Source organism: Ochotona curzoniae, unplaced genomic scaffold (genome assembly GCF_017591425.1).
Source record: "Ochotona curzoniae isolate NIBS_2020 unplaced genomic scaffold, NIBS_Ocur_1.0 contig_4612, whole genome shotgun sequence".
NCBI lineage: Eukaryota > Metazoa > Chordata > Mammalia > Lagomorpha > Ochotonidae > Ochotona > Ochotona curzoniae.
The window spans coordinates 4,080,912-4,094,323 of record NW_024466343.1 but is presented as its reverse complement, the minus strand read 5'-3'; the positions used below and the strand labels follow the sequence as shown (position 1 = coordinate 4,094,323).

Sequence of the window (13,412 nt, the reverse complement as noted above, 5' to 3'; positions counted from 1 at the left end):
TACTAAATTGTAGAGAATATTGATTGATGTTTTCTGTTTTTATGATAAATCTATAGTGGTTCAAATATTTTTGAAATCTATGCATAACCTTTTTTTTCAGAATGTGTCTTTTTTGTAGAGGTTCTACATGAGAGAAATGTGGAGAAAATTATGATTAATGATTGTGTGATGCAAATTAGATTTTTCTCTTGTTGGTTGAAAGTTTACAAAGTTATGTAATGGAAATTGCAATCATTATAAGTACATATTCTGGGATTGGTGATCTATGGAGTTGTTAAAACAACACTTGGGATGCCTATATTTCAATAGGCGTGCTAAGAATAGAGTGCCAGCTTTGCCTCTGACCCCAGATACATGCTCATGTGCACGCTGAAAGGCTTCAGAAAGTATGTGGTTCTGTGCTAACATCTGGGACACTTTGTTTTCATTCCATGCTCTGTACCTGGCTCAGTTCCTAATTTTGCAGGTATCTGGAGGATGAGCGAGCATATAGAATTCTTTCTTACTACTCTGTTCTTGTCTTACTTTCAAATAAACAAAAATAATAAATATTTATGTATATAAATATGTGTGTAGATCTATATATTCATTTCATGTGTTTACAACATATAAACAATTAAATAGACATGTAGTATCCACTATGACAGTACTTCAAAAAGTTTCATGAACTATGAAACTGAAAAATAGTATTTTGGCACAAAATGTTAAATATGCATAGTTGTTCATAAAATGAATTTTTCATAATATCCCTGATATACATGAGTTCCATAAATTGCTAATGCCAAAACTAAATTTATGTTTAATTCCATTTTCCATGAATCTTTGGTCTTTTGTCCATTTCTTAATGGGGCTGCTTTTATGATATTAAACTATAGGAGTTCTGTTCAAATTTTGAAAATGAGTATTTTAGTACATACATAGTTTGAAAACTTTCCCTGAAGCATTTTGGATTTAGTAATTACTAATATGCTACCAAAATTTATATTTAGTTTGTCTTAGTCCCACTTATTTATTTTTGCCTTTGTAGCCTTAGTTTTTGACTTGATATCCAAAACTTTACTCTTATGGTATACTTTGGGGAAATTTTCCCCTTTGTTCTCTGGATTTTTGGTTTATGATATCATGTTAAGGCTCTTATTCATTTGAACAGACTTTTCCAGTTTTAGTAGAGAAACATATAACTTTGATTTATTTGAATCTGGATATAATATCCTCATGGAGCCCTCTTGCTGCTTTTGTTATAAACTCTGTTGGGATATATTTCTGAGCTCACTACCATTTGACAGATAAGCAAAACTAAACATAGTGACCAAGTAAAAATCAAGTGATTACTTTAGAAAAGTTTGGATAAAATTGAGAAATATAGGTCAAAGAATGGCAGATGGCAAATATATAGAATGAATAAGTTTAAATGAACAACCAATTTCTAAAATGACAGGACCAAATTATTACCTATTCATATTAACCCTGACTATAAATGGCTTAAATACATCAACCAAACATCTTAGATTAGTAGATGGGACACATCTCACCAATAAAGACCAACAAATTCTAAATCTATAGACTTTGATGCTTTTAGTTTTATTTTCACTTCTTCAAAACAGTTTTTTCTCATATTAAATTCTCATAAACATAATCTAAAACATTAAAATTTAATTTTAATCTTATAAAAAATAAAATCTACACAAATGTATCCATTAATATGTTAGACCAAACATGTGGGTACTATGGACCAGGTAGGTGGTGTATCAAACTAATATGCAATAGAAGATATTAACTTTGACTAAAAAATAGCTCACATATCTCCTAGTAATTAGACAATGTATACAAATGACCAAAGTACTGTCAAGAAGAGTTCTTTATTGAGAACTGAAAATATTAGAATGTTTTTAATGTCACATCCTCTGATTTTACAAACTATGAAGATTTCTTAAAATCTAGGATCTTTTTCCACACACCACAGATTGAAATCAACCTTTCCATGTTTATAGAAACATAACGATACAGACCCGGCACCATGGCATAGTGGTTAAAGTCCTTGCCTTGCACACGCCAGAATCCCATATGGGCACTGGTTCTAATCCTGGCAGCCGTGCTTCCCATCCAGCTCCCTGTTTGTGTCCTGGGAAAGCAGTCGAGGATGGTCAAAAGCCTTGGGACCCTGCACCCTCGTGAGAAACCCGGAGTAGTCTCCTGGTTTTGGATTGGCGCAGCACCAGCGGTTGTGGCCACATGGGGAGTGAGCCATCGGACAAAAGATCTTCCTCTCTGTCTCTCTCCTCTCTGTATATCTGCCTTTCCAACAACAAAATAAATAAATCTTAAAAAAAAAACATAAAGATACGTATATGCTTTAGACATGTGTTTTATTTCTTCCACAGAAAGACATTTAAATAAGGTCCTGACTTGTACCAGTATTGTTCTTTTAGTAAAGACATAGTAGAGCTAAAATTCAGAAACTAACATGCATAAATAGATACTTTAGGATAAAAATACAGCTGCTGATATCTGCCCATATGCACATATCATAACAAAGTGAAATAATACAGTCATTCAGTCCTGCACTGTTCAATATTACAACATCAGATCTATCTTTTGCCTATGTTTGTATACACAAGAATACCATGGAACCTTTCTGTTAAAACTACTCCATATTATGTGATTATTTTGTATTAAAAAAGCTGAGATTTCTATTAAAGAACAACACAATTTATTATTCATTTATTTATTTATTTATTTATATTTCTTTAAAACATCTGCCTATTATTCCTTGGAAAAACCTAAGCACTCTGTTCTGTCAAGAAAAACAGCATGGAGGGAACTGTTGATTATGTTAGCACGGGGCCAAAGCAGCTTAGGTGTAACAGCAGCAAGCACTGCTGCCTGCAGAGTTTGAGAATTAAAAAACAATGCTCTGACTGTGTCTGATGATTTAGGAAATAATAGGCAAGAATTTGCCAGTCATTAAAAATAGGGTTGGTGAAGTACTGCACCATTCCAAAACCATCACACAAAGGATTAAAAGAAACAAAGTTTAAAAGGTGAGTTATCAGCTATTTGAAATTATACTAGGAATAAAAATGTGAACACTCCTCTGGTACTACTATTATTCTAACAAGTATTAAATACATTATCATATTTGATTCTCAAAATAACTGTATTATATAGATAAAACAAAAGTCTCTGCTTAAAAACTCCTCTTTTGCCAAAGGATTCCTTGCTACCATTTACATATGTTAAGAGCTATTTTATCCTTATTTAGCCATTAGAATATAAAGGATGTTTCACAATTGATGGTGTTTCAAGAAAACTGGTTAAGAATAGCAAGACACAGATTTTGTACTTATTACCAATTTCCTCCCTTAATCTTGTTCATGCCTAAAAATATAATGAGGAAAACTAGCTGGGCCTGGCACTTTAGTCTAGTGGTTAAAGTCCTCACCTTGTATATGCTGGGATCCCAGATGGGCATCGGTTCTAATCCCAGTGTCCACACTTCCCATCTAGCTTCCTGCTTGTGACTTGGGAAAGCAGTTGAGGATGGCCCAAAGCCTTGGAACCCTCCACTCGCATGGAAAATGTATGCCCATTTGGGCCACTGAATGAGGTGGGAAGGGTCAGATATGGAGGAAGGAAAGTAGACAAATATTTCCACTTGTTTTTCCCTCCTATATCTGAAGAGGGAGTAAAGGTAGGATGGGGGCATTGGCTTCTATTTGCTGCCAAACAACATTAGTACCCGGGATGGGGATGGTCAATCGTTATTGTTTTAGAGACTCTGATGTCTGGCTCCAAGTGTGTCATCTGAGTGGTTTTGATAGCATAGAGACGTTATTGCTTTCATTGCTCCAGGGTTGAAATGATTTTCCAAGGTCTGTTACTTGACAAATTCAATCACAGTGTATCCACAAAGATAGCACTATGCTTCTGCCTTCCATCCTCTGCTGAGGCTCTCAAAGTCCTCTGATAACCTGGAAGAGCTGGCTGTCATTCCCCCGTGTGCATTTGGGCATGCTGTCAACCACACAGGCATCCGTAACTGAGGAGACCCATTCATGATACATGCACTGCAGGGTTGGAACACATATCCTGTGATTTTCCCTGTGAGCAGAGCTTTAAGTCCAGAGGTGCAGCAGGGGAGGTTCCCCAAGAAAATTTGCCTGGGGCAATTCCAGACCTGAATCTTGCCTGCACCAGTTCAGGGTCCAGTTCAGTCTCTCACCAGCATCAGCCTATGCACATACCAGTGAATGTACTTGCCAAGTCAGTTCTGTCCCCAGTCCCATTTCCCACACAAATCAATGGGCACATCAATCTAATCCAACCCAGCCCACCACAAACCTATCCCTTGTACACACCACCTGGAACAGCAGCCTAGTCTGAGTCAATCCCAATAACCCCCACAAAACCTGTTCCTAACCCAATCCCTGCATGTACCAGTATGTGGAACAGTCAAGTCCAGCCCAAGCCAGATCCCATCCAGCTCTTCTACACACCTAATGGGTTCTGTGGCTTAGTACAGTTCGATTCATCCCCAGCTCCAGCACACACATATTCCCTGTGTGAATAGGTGCTATTGTTTAGTCCAGCCCAGCCCTCTCCCAGCCCTGGCTTTTATACTCAACAGTGGGATCTGTAGCTCAGCAGAAAAGTACCCATAGTTCCTGTACCAAGTCTACTCCCAACCCTGGATCTTGTGCTTGTCAGGGGGAATTGCTGTCTAGCCTGACATGACTTGCACCCAATCCCTGCACTTGTCAGCAGATGCCGCAGCAAAGCCTGGCTAGCCCACACTTATTCTGGCTCTTGCATATGCCAGTTAATGTGGTGGCCTAACCTAGCCAGGCCCTCCCTCTAAAGCAGCTCAAATGTGGGCCAAAAGTTGTCACATCCCTGTCCAGCCAAGTTTACCCCTAGTCCCAGCATTCATGCCCAGCAGTGGAGCAGTGACCTAGCAAGTGGAAGTCATGAATTTCTCCTGCTAGGCTCACCCTAGTCCCATGTTTCATACTTGCTGGTGAGTGCTATAGTCCAGTCTGGCATGACCTTCCTGGCCTTAACATTCCCTTCAGGTGCTGTTACCTGGGTCTTGTACCTACCAGTAGATGCTGCAGCCTGTTCAAGCCTAGCCTCCAAATCTGGCCCACACATATGCTGATGGGTATTGTAGTATGGCCTGGCCTGGACTGTCCCCAGCTTCAGTTTTCATGTGTACCAGTAGGAGCTGGAGTCTAACAGGGGTATTCCCGAAGCTTTCGTAACAGACCAATTCCAAACCCCAAGCTTATGTATGCCAGTGGGTCCTCAACCTAGCCTGACATGTCTCACCTCCAGTCTTCGAATTCACTGGCAGGTGCTGTGACCATTCCAGCTCTAACTGACAGGTGCTACTGCCCAGTCTTGGCTGGTTTACCCCCAGACTTGGCTATCAGGTGGCCCAGTGGGTGCTGTAACTCAGTTCATCTTACCTTACACACACTCTGGCTCTTGTAAGCATCAGTGGGTTCTGAGGCATAGCCCAGTCTGGTGCACTTAGATTCAGTCCACACACCTGGTCCACAGGTAGCCCCAGCTCTTGCACACACCAGTTGGAATCACAGGCTAGCAATGGAATCCACTTAGTTCCCCTACCAGGCCCACTCCAAGCGTAAGTTTTGCACTTGCTAGTGGTGTTCCGACCTAACTTGGCATGGCATTATATGATTCAGATGCTACAGATTGGCCTTGTTCTGCCTGCCCTCATTCCTAACTCATACCAGGGGTGCTACAGCCTTCCCCTGCTCACCTGCTCCCATTCTTGGCTTTTGTGTAAATGGGGGTGAATTACCCTATCCCAATGAGGCCCACACCTTGTCCTGGCTCCAACAGGTGCCAGTGAATTCTAGGGCTTAGCCCAACCCAGCCTTAACCACCCTCTGAACCAGTTCATGCAAATGCCAATGAGTGGTACATTCCTACCTGGCCTGGCCTATTTCAACTCTGAGTCTCATGCCCACCAGCAGGATCTAAAGCTTACTAGGGGAGTTCCTCAATTTTCCCACCAGGCTCACTCCCAGATACAGATATCATGTATGCCACAGGTGGTAGGGCCCTTCCTGACAGTCTGCTTCCAGTCCGAGTCCTTGCATGTGCTGCAGGTGCTATGGCCTGACCTGCTCCTAGACCCAAGTCTCATGTCCAACAATAAGTGCTGCAGTTGGGGAGAGACCCACCCATTCCCAACTCCAGTTCCTGTTAGCGTCAGTGAGTTCTGCAGTCATACCTAGATTGGCATGTCACAACTCCAACTCTTTTGCAAACTGATGTGTACTGCAGACTCAGAGAAGTGAGCCCACATATCCTCTACAAAATCTGCCCCCATACCTTCTACTAACACATGCCAGTTGATGTCATGGGCCAAAGCTTGTGTGGCACATTCCTTGCCCCACTCATTGGTAGATCCTGTGGCCTATCACTTCAAGGCAGACCTGCAGCCCTAGCTTTCATGCACACTTGTGCACAATGGGTTATGTCAACAACCAAGCCCAGGTCTCTCACATGGGCAAATGCATTAGTCTGATCCAGATATGCCCTCTGGCTTCTCCTGTCTAAACCACCAGGTCTCAACTCCCTCAATCACCATGAGTAAAGTGGTCCAGTCCATGAAAGCCCCCGAAAGTCACTCCAAACCTGTAAAGTACTCCCTCAGCAGTCTCTACCCTCAAACATACCCCAAACTCCTTTCTCTGGCAACCTGGTGCTGGCCCGGAGTTGTTTTCCAGCAGGAACCACAAGCTTCCTCCTACGTGTGTGTGTGTGTGTGTGTGTGTGTGTGTGTGTGTGTGTGTGTGTGTATAAATTCTTTAGGGCAATTATATTGGCATAGTGAACACAAATTTGGCATTAGCCAGGCACAGACTGGCCACCAGCTACTTTTTGTTTTTCTCCTAGCAGTGTTAACAGTTGCCTAGGTACTAGGCAACCTAGGCAGATACCTATAACTAGGGTCTAACATTGAATCTTCCTTAACTTAGAGACTCACTATGAGGTCTTTATGCTGTCTGTATTGAAGGGTATTACTGTCTGTAACCAAATGTTAATGCCCACAAATTTCTAATGCATACTCATGTACAGTTAACTTTTCAAATGATCAGAAATTTGTAACAGAACTATTTTGTGTGCATTATGCAATAGATGGGCATGTTTCTTAAATTTCATGTCAAAAGTAAGTCAAAATTAGTATTAATAAAAGTGGTATCAAACTAAGGAAAAAAGGATTAAGTGATTGAAATGTTGAATTACAAAATCCCAAGAAACAATGCTTTCTATTTAAAAGATAATAATTTTCCACCATCAAATTTAAATAATCAGTTATATGAAGATATTGATACAGGAAATTTAGTTGAATGAAAAGGATATGAAGCAAATTCAGATTTTGTAGATAATTTCTATAGTCAATAAATGTATTAAAGGAGAAACTAAATGCTTTAGTATTTAAAAATAATAATGTGTCTTGGAGTTAATTTCAAATGGAGATTGTCACAACTCTACATTTTGAAAATATTTTCAATGAATCAGTTCATCCTAAATAAAATTAGTATTTCAAAAACTATGAAGACAATGTTTTCAAACCATCTAATTTTTGTATTGTATCCATTTTTGTGGAAGTTTTCTAAGTGAACTGTTATTGTTTACAAAAATAATACGTAAGTTTTATAATATCTTACGTACTTCTACAATGTTAATCAACTTGAAGTAGAAAGATAATTTTAAACTTTTAATGGTGACTTTTTATAGAAATGTATCAGATATGTGTTAAACCTATCTGTCTATATTTTTTTAATCTAGATATCAACTAGTGCTATACCTATTTTTAGGTTATTTTATTGCCACATATTTTATTCAAAGACATAACAAGCACAAAGACATAATAAGCGCCAAGTTGAAGGGCCTTGTACATTATTGGAATTTTCACTTTTTAAATGGTCATGACAATGTTTTACATTTTGCACTGCTTTCCAACAGTAAGTATGTTTCTTATTCTGTTCTTTGGTCTTCCAGAACATATTATGTTATTTGTGAAAGAAGTCAATCGCTATGTCAGGTAGTGTCTGGTTGCCATTTTTTCAATGCTATTGGTACCAGAGGACTCATACTAGATGAAGACAAAGTGCACAATATTCATTAGCAGAGAAAACTGAGTTAAAGTGAAACTGACTATTTGGGTCAGTATTGCCATTACTGTATACAGTAGTCGAAATTTTGAGTGTTCAGTTAAAATCTGTCACTTACAACCAAGAAAATGTATAGTTGGTATAGTTGGTAATTGTTAAATTCCGTCCTTAAAAATGTGAAGAAGAACAGGATAATGATTAGAAATAAATTCCCTTAACCAGCACTGCAAAGGGAAATAGTAGATGGTGTGAGTAAGACAGATGGGAAAGGTGAATGAGCTTTAGTCATAGAAGAACCACAAAAATAATATTGTGACAATAATTTAAGGCATATTATTGCAGGTTAAAGTTTACTGCAATTACAATTATGCTTAGCTTAAGTAAAGGACTGTTTTGGTCAATTTGAGGAGTATCTCATTGTTTTGACTCATTTGTCATTGGGATCTTCTTTGAAATCATAGCCATAGATCTTCCCAATGATTGTGTTGAATGCCCTATGTTAGCCATGTGGCATACGGAAAACTATTGAATATACCTCAATGTATAAGCACAATCAACACTACTGTCTGCAATGGTTTTATCTCCTATAATATTTCATAGTTAAACAATGAATTTGCAGATGATGTTGGGCAGTCATCTGATGCTATCACTTTGCTAAGCTGGGCACAGATTATTTGTGCCAGAACTAAGATCATAAAATGTTCATGTCAGAAAACTTCTGAATGATTCCCTCACCTGTTGCCCTATAGGGGCTAATTTTATACAGCATCTTTTCTAGTCCATGGTGCCCAATATTTTGTAAGATATCATCACAAATATTTTTTTAAGATTTATTTATTTTTATTGGAAAGTCAGATTTACAGAGAGGAGAGACAGCGAGAAAGATCTCCTATCCACCGATGCACTCCCCAAGTGGCTGCAATGGCTGGAGCTGAACTGATCCGAAGCCAGGAACCAGGAGCTTCTTCTGGTTCTCCCATGCTGGTGCAGAGTCCTAAGGCTTTGGGCCAGCATATTTCCTAGGCCACCAGCAGGGAGCTGGATGGGAAATGGGGTATCCAATACAGGAACTGGTGCCCATATGGGATCCTGACATATACAAGGACTTTAACTAGTAGGCTACCACAGTGGGCTTCAGCACAGGCATTTCTCTCTTATTTCTCCAACTTGGAAATGCATGAATGAGTCTTCACAAAAAAAACTATGATGTCTACAATGATTACTATGTATACATGCTTATGTGCTCACAAACACTTGCAGTAGTATCCAATAATAAAAGAATTTATAATGAATAAAACTGTAAGTAACTAGAGTGGTAAAATCATTTCTGATTTAGTTGAACACTAACATTTAAGTGATAATTAAATTGCTAGGTTTGCAAATAGGATGTTTCTTATAACATACTACCAAAATTACTGCATTTCTTCTTTAATTTTGTTCAGATAAGAATGACAAAAGAGAAATAAGAGTGCAATTCTGAGATGGTACCAGACTACTGTATTCAGATTTGCTCATGAACTGTGTTTAATTCTAAATCTAAACAAATGGCATTTGTAATTTATCCTCTAGTCAAGGATGCCATAATTTTTTATATTTCTTTAGTTCTTCAACTGTGATGGAATTTTATTGTACATAGTTGCACCACTTAGCAAAAGACTCAGTTTCAATTTACTGAAATTTTGTATGGGAGTCTGAATGTTGGCTCCACTGTTCAATCGCCTATCTCCAGTGCCTGTATCACCAATGGGCACCAGTTCATGTCCTTAGCTGCTCCACTTCCAACCCAACTTCTGCGTTACAACCTGGGAAGGCAGGCGAGGATGGCTCAATGCCTTGATGCCCTACACTGACATGGAAGAATTGGAAAAAGCTCCTGGCTCCTGGCTTCAGGTTGGCTCAGCTCTTGGCATTGTGGTCTCTTAAGGAGTGAATCAACAGATTAAAGATCTTTTTCCCTGTCTCTTCTTCTGTCTGTAAATATGTCTTTCAAATAAAAAATAATTAAAACCTTTTTTAAAGCATGAAATTCTCTGTTAAGACTTAGAAATGCATGCATTATTTTGGAGGAATTAATAAATTAATCTTTTCTACTTACCTAGGAATGCATGAGAACATTCCTAGGTAACATATCTTTTACTTCATCCATTAGTTATTTCCATTGTACTGATAAATAAATTTTATTTTATAACAACAAAGATGACTATATAATTTATATTCTGATAAAAATTATTCTCCATCCCCCAAAAGTTATCTTTTTTGTTTAAGGATTCTAGCAAAAATATTTGTGACATGAGAATTTGGCATTTTAGCAGCTCTAAGACCTGAACGTAATCTTGGAGTAAAGCTGACGAAATTTCAACCCCAAACAGTCAAATGTGTAAATTTCAGAGAACACAAATCAAGGATAACAGCTGGTAAAATTCAACTTCCAAATAACATTTCTCTTGCAAGAAATTTTAGGATGTGGGTAAAATTTATCGATTTATATGAGTTTATTATTCTTCTTTTAAAGATTTATTTATTTTTATCGCAAAGTCAGATATTTATAGAGAGAGGAGAAGAGACAGAGAAGATCTTCTGTCTGATGATTCACTTCCTAAGTGGCTGCAACAGCCAGTGCTACACTGATCCAAAGCCAGCAGCTAGGAGCCTCTTCCGGGTCTCCCGCATGGGTGCAGGGTTCCAAGGTTTTAGGCTGTCCTCCACTGCTTTCCCTGGCCACAAGCAGGGAGCTGGATGGGAAGCATAGAGGCTGGAATTAGATCTGGCACCATGTGGAATCCCGATGCCTTCGAGGCAAGAAATTTAGCTGCTAGGCCATGACGCCACACCTGAGTTTATTATTCTTGTTATGAGGCATAAGAAAGAGGGAATGGCAGCTTATTAAAATATTATTTCAGTCTCTAAGTTATCTGAGTGAAAAAAAAATAAGTGCCGTACTTTAGCTGTCAAGACAATATGTTACATGTAATTTTGTGGGAAGGAACTTAAGTTAGTGTTACCAAATTCCCGATTTTTTTTTTTTTTTTTTTGCGTTTCCAGAATTCTTCATGGGAAGGAGGATGCTTTGTTTCACAATATATATTAACAACAACGAAAAAAAAAATCAGGAAACAGTCATCTGTATCTTATTTCCCTATTGGCTTTCTAAGCAATTTTGCAGTTTTTGCTCTGTAGATCGTTGCACAAATTAGAAGTTGCACTGTTTGCAGGAAAGGGTATTTGCTTTCACCAGCATTTTCTTGACCACAGGCGATTCCCAGTTGGCTCTGAACAAGACAACAGAGGTTTTGTGTCCTTCCAGGTGGCATGCTGTTAAACCTCGAGAGACCTGGACTTTTGTGTAGTCTGCCTTTTGCCTAACTGCCTTTCCCATGAGTAGATTTCTTTAGAGTATTCAGTTTGCAGAGCATGGTAATAAAATGCTTAAGTTAACATTATTAAGACAATGTAAATAACGCTGTTTTTGATAGATGTCATGAAAAGGCTTAAGGTAGAGAATCAATTACAATGGAAAGAAGGCTACTCACTGTTTTCAAAATAGCAGAAAAGATAAAAGAATAGTCATTTATTTAGTTCTTCAGTAGAATGAGATGTCCCTAGACTAGGAGAGCAGACACTTGCTAGGATAAAAAGAGATAACTATTACTGTGATTAACAGGTATTTAGAACTCAGATTTCTGCATTAATAAGGTTTGTAATTTTTAGCCAGTTGACCCTTAGTTCTACATTGTGATTCTTGATGGAACTAATTATTTAGAAATACAATAATCACATACTTGGCTCATGAGGATTTTCAAATTTTGCTAATTTTCCACAGACTAAGTTTTAGATTTTTAAATTTTAAACATTATTGTTGAGCTAGCCCATTCTTTAAAAATAAAAACTATCAGCTTATAAACTTCTCCCTGGAAGGTGTTATTGAAGGGATGATTTGTTTTTGTATTTGAAAGAAATTTTGGAAATCTGATGCTCAAATCAGCAATGTGGAAATGGAATGTTTAATTTGTTGAATAGCATATCCACCAGCCCTATCTTTTTTATGATTAACGCTGACTCTCTAGGGCTCATATATTTGCTAGTGGATTTTTGGCTTTCCATGATTCTCAAAACAGTTAACAGTACATAGAAAGCTTATCAGTACTCTGTGCTGTTTCTGAAACTCAACAGTGAGGCTCCCACAAGCATTACCTCAATATATTGTTTTTCTTTGTCTTAAAAACAGAGATAAAATGAAGAAACCCAGGACTGCTTCCCTTCACCAGAAATTTTCTAAATCTTTGTTCCTTTTGTTATTGATCTATAATAGTCTTCAGAAAGTGGTCTCTGGAAAATTGTATTGGTTGGTTCTTTGATTCTTACTGGGCCTATGATGAATTGGACACCATCCAGCCCAATGAAATTCATTATACATCAGGATCTGTTTTATTTCCTTTGAGAGCTTTTGAAGTATGGGGAATAGAAGAAAACAGCTTGACAGTCACTCACTGATAAATGTCTTTGTAGAATTAGGAAGTCTGAATGATGTTTCTGAATCCATAGCTTGTTTCAAAGAAATTTCCCCTGGATCAAGCCAAAGCAGGTAAAACCATTCAATTCTTAAAATAAACCATGTTTTCTTCATAACTGTATTTTATTCACCAGTGCTGAAATAAATAAACCTATAAATTTAATCCCAAGATACATGTGATTTGCTCTGATGTTGAAACTTCATTTTTCCCAAATAATTCTTATTTAAATGGATTCTTACACTAATTATTTGGTTTACAAATTCAAATATCTCTCATCTGGTGCCAAGAAATGACTGATAAAGCAGCTGCCTGGAGTTCTGGAATGCTGTATGAGCTCTGGTTTGAGTAATGGCTGCCCCACTTTATATCTAGCTCCTTGCTACTGTCTTTCATTCAGCAGAGGATGTCCCAAGTTTCCAGTCCCTGAATGTTCATGGGAAACCAGAAAGAAGCTCCTGGTCCAAGGTTTCAGACAAACTCAGCCCTAGGCATTTGGGCCATTTGGGAAAAGAATAGCAGATCAAGATATCTCACTTTTTGTCTCCTTGCATCTCTGCAGCTCTCTATTTCTAACAAAAATAAACATTTTTAAATTAAAATTTATCTCTTTATCCTGTATATGTGTCTTGTAAAACTACAAAGATTCTAGCAGATTTAATATTGCATGTTATATTATAAATTCTTATTGTGATTAAACAATTTGCACAAATAATGGAAAAACTGGTACTATAGTAACAAAGAATTAGAA

The 13,412-nt window shown here is 38.0% G+C and overlaps 1 long non-coding RNA gene across 3 annotated transcripts in view; it reads right to left on the bottom strand.

Annotated features, from left to right (window-relative positions):
* LOC121160983 overlaps positions 1 to 13,412 on the bottom strand; it is a 113,091-nt gene that overhangs the window by 15,497 nt on the left and 84,182 nt on the right. The window contains exon 4 of one of the 3 annotated variants that reach the window (XR_005884599.1): positions 12,651 to 12,716. The exons of 1 other annotated variant lie outside the window; for it this stretch is intronic. This is a non-coding gene — a long non-coding RNA (uncharacterized LOC121160983). Of the gene's footprint in view, positions 1 to 12,650; positions 12,717 to 13,412 lie in introns of those variants that run through there. One more of the 3 variants, XR_005884598.1, reaches the window with a different exon arrangement.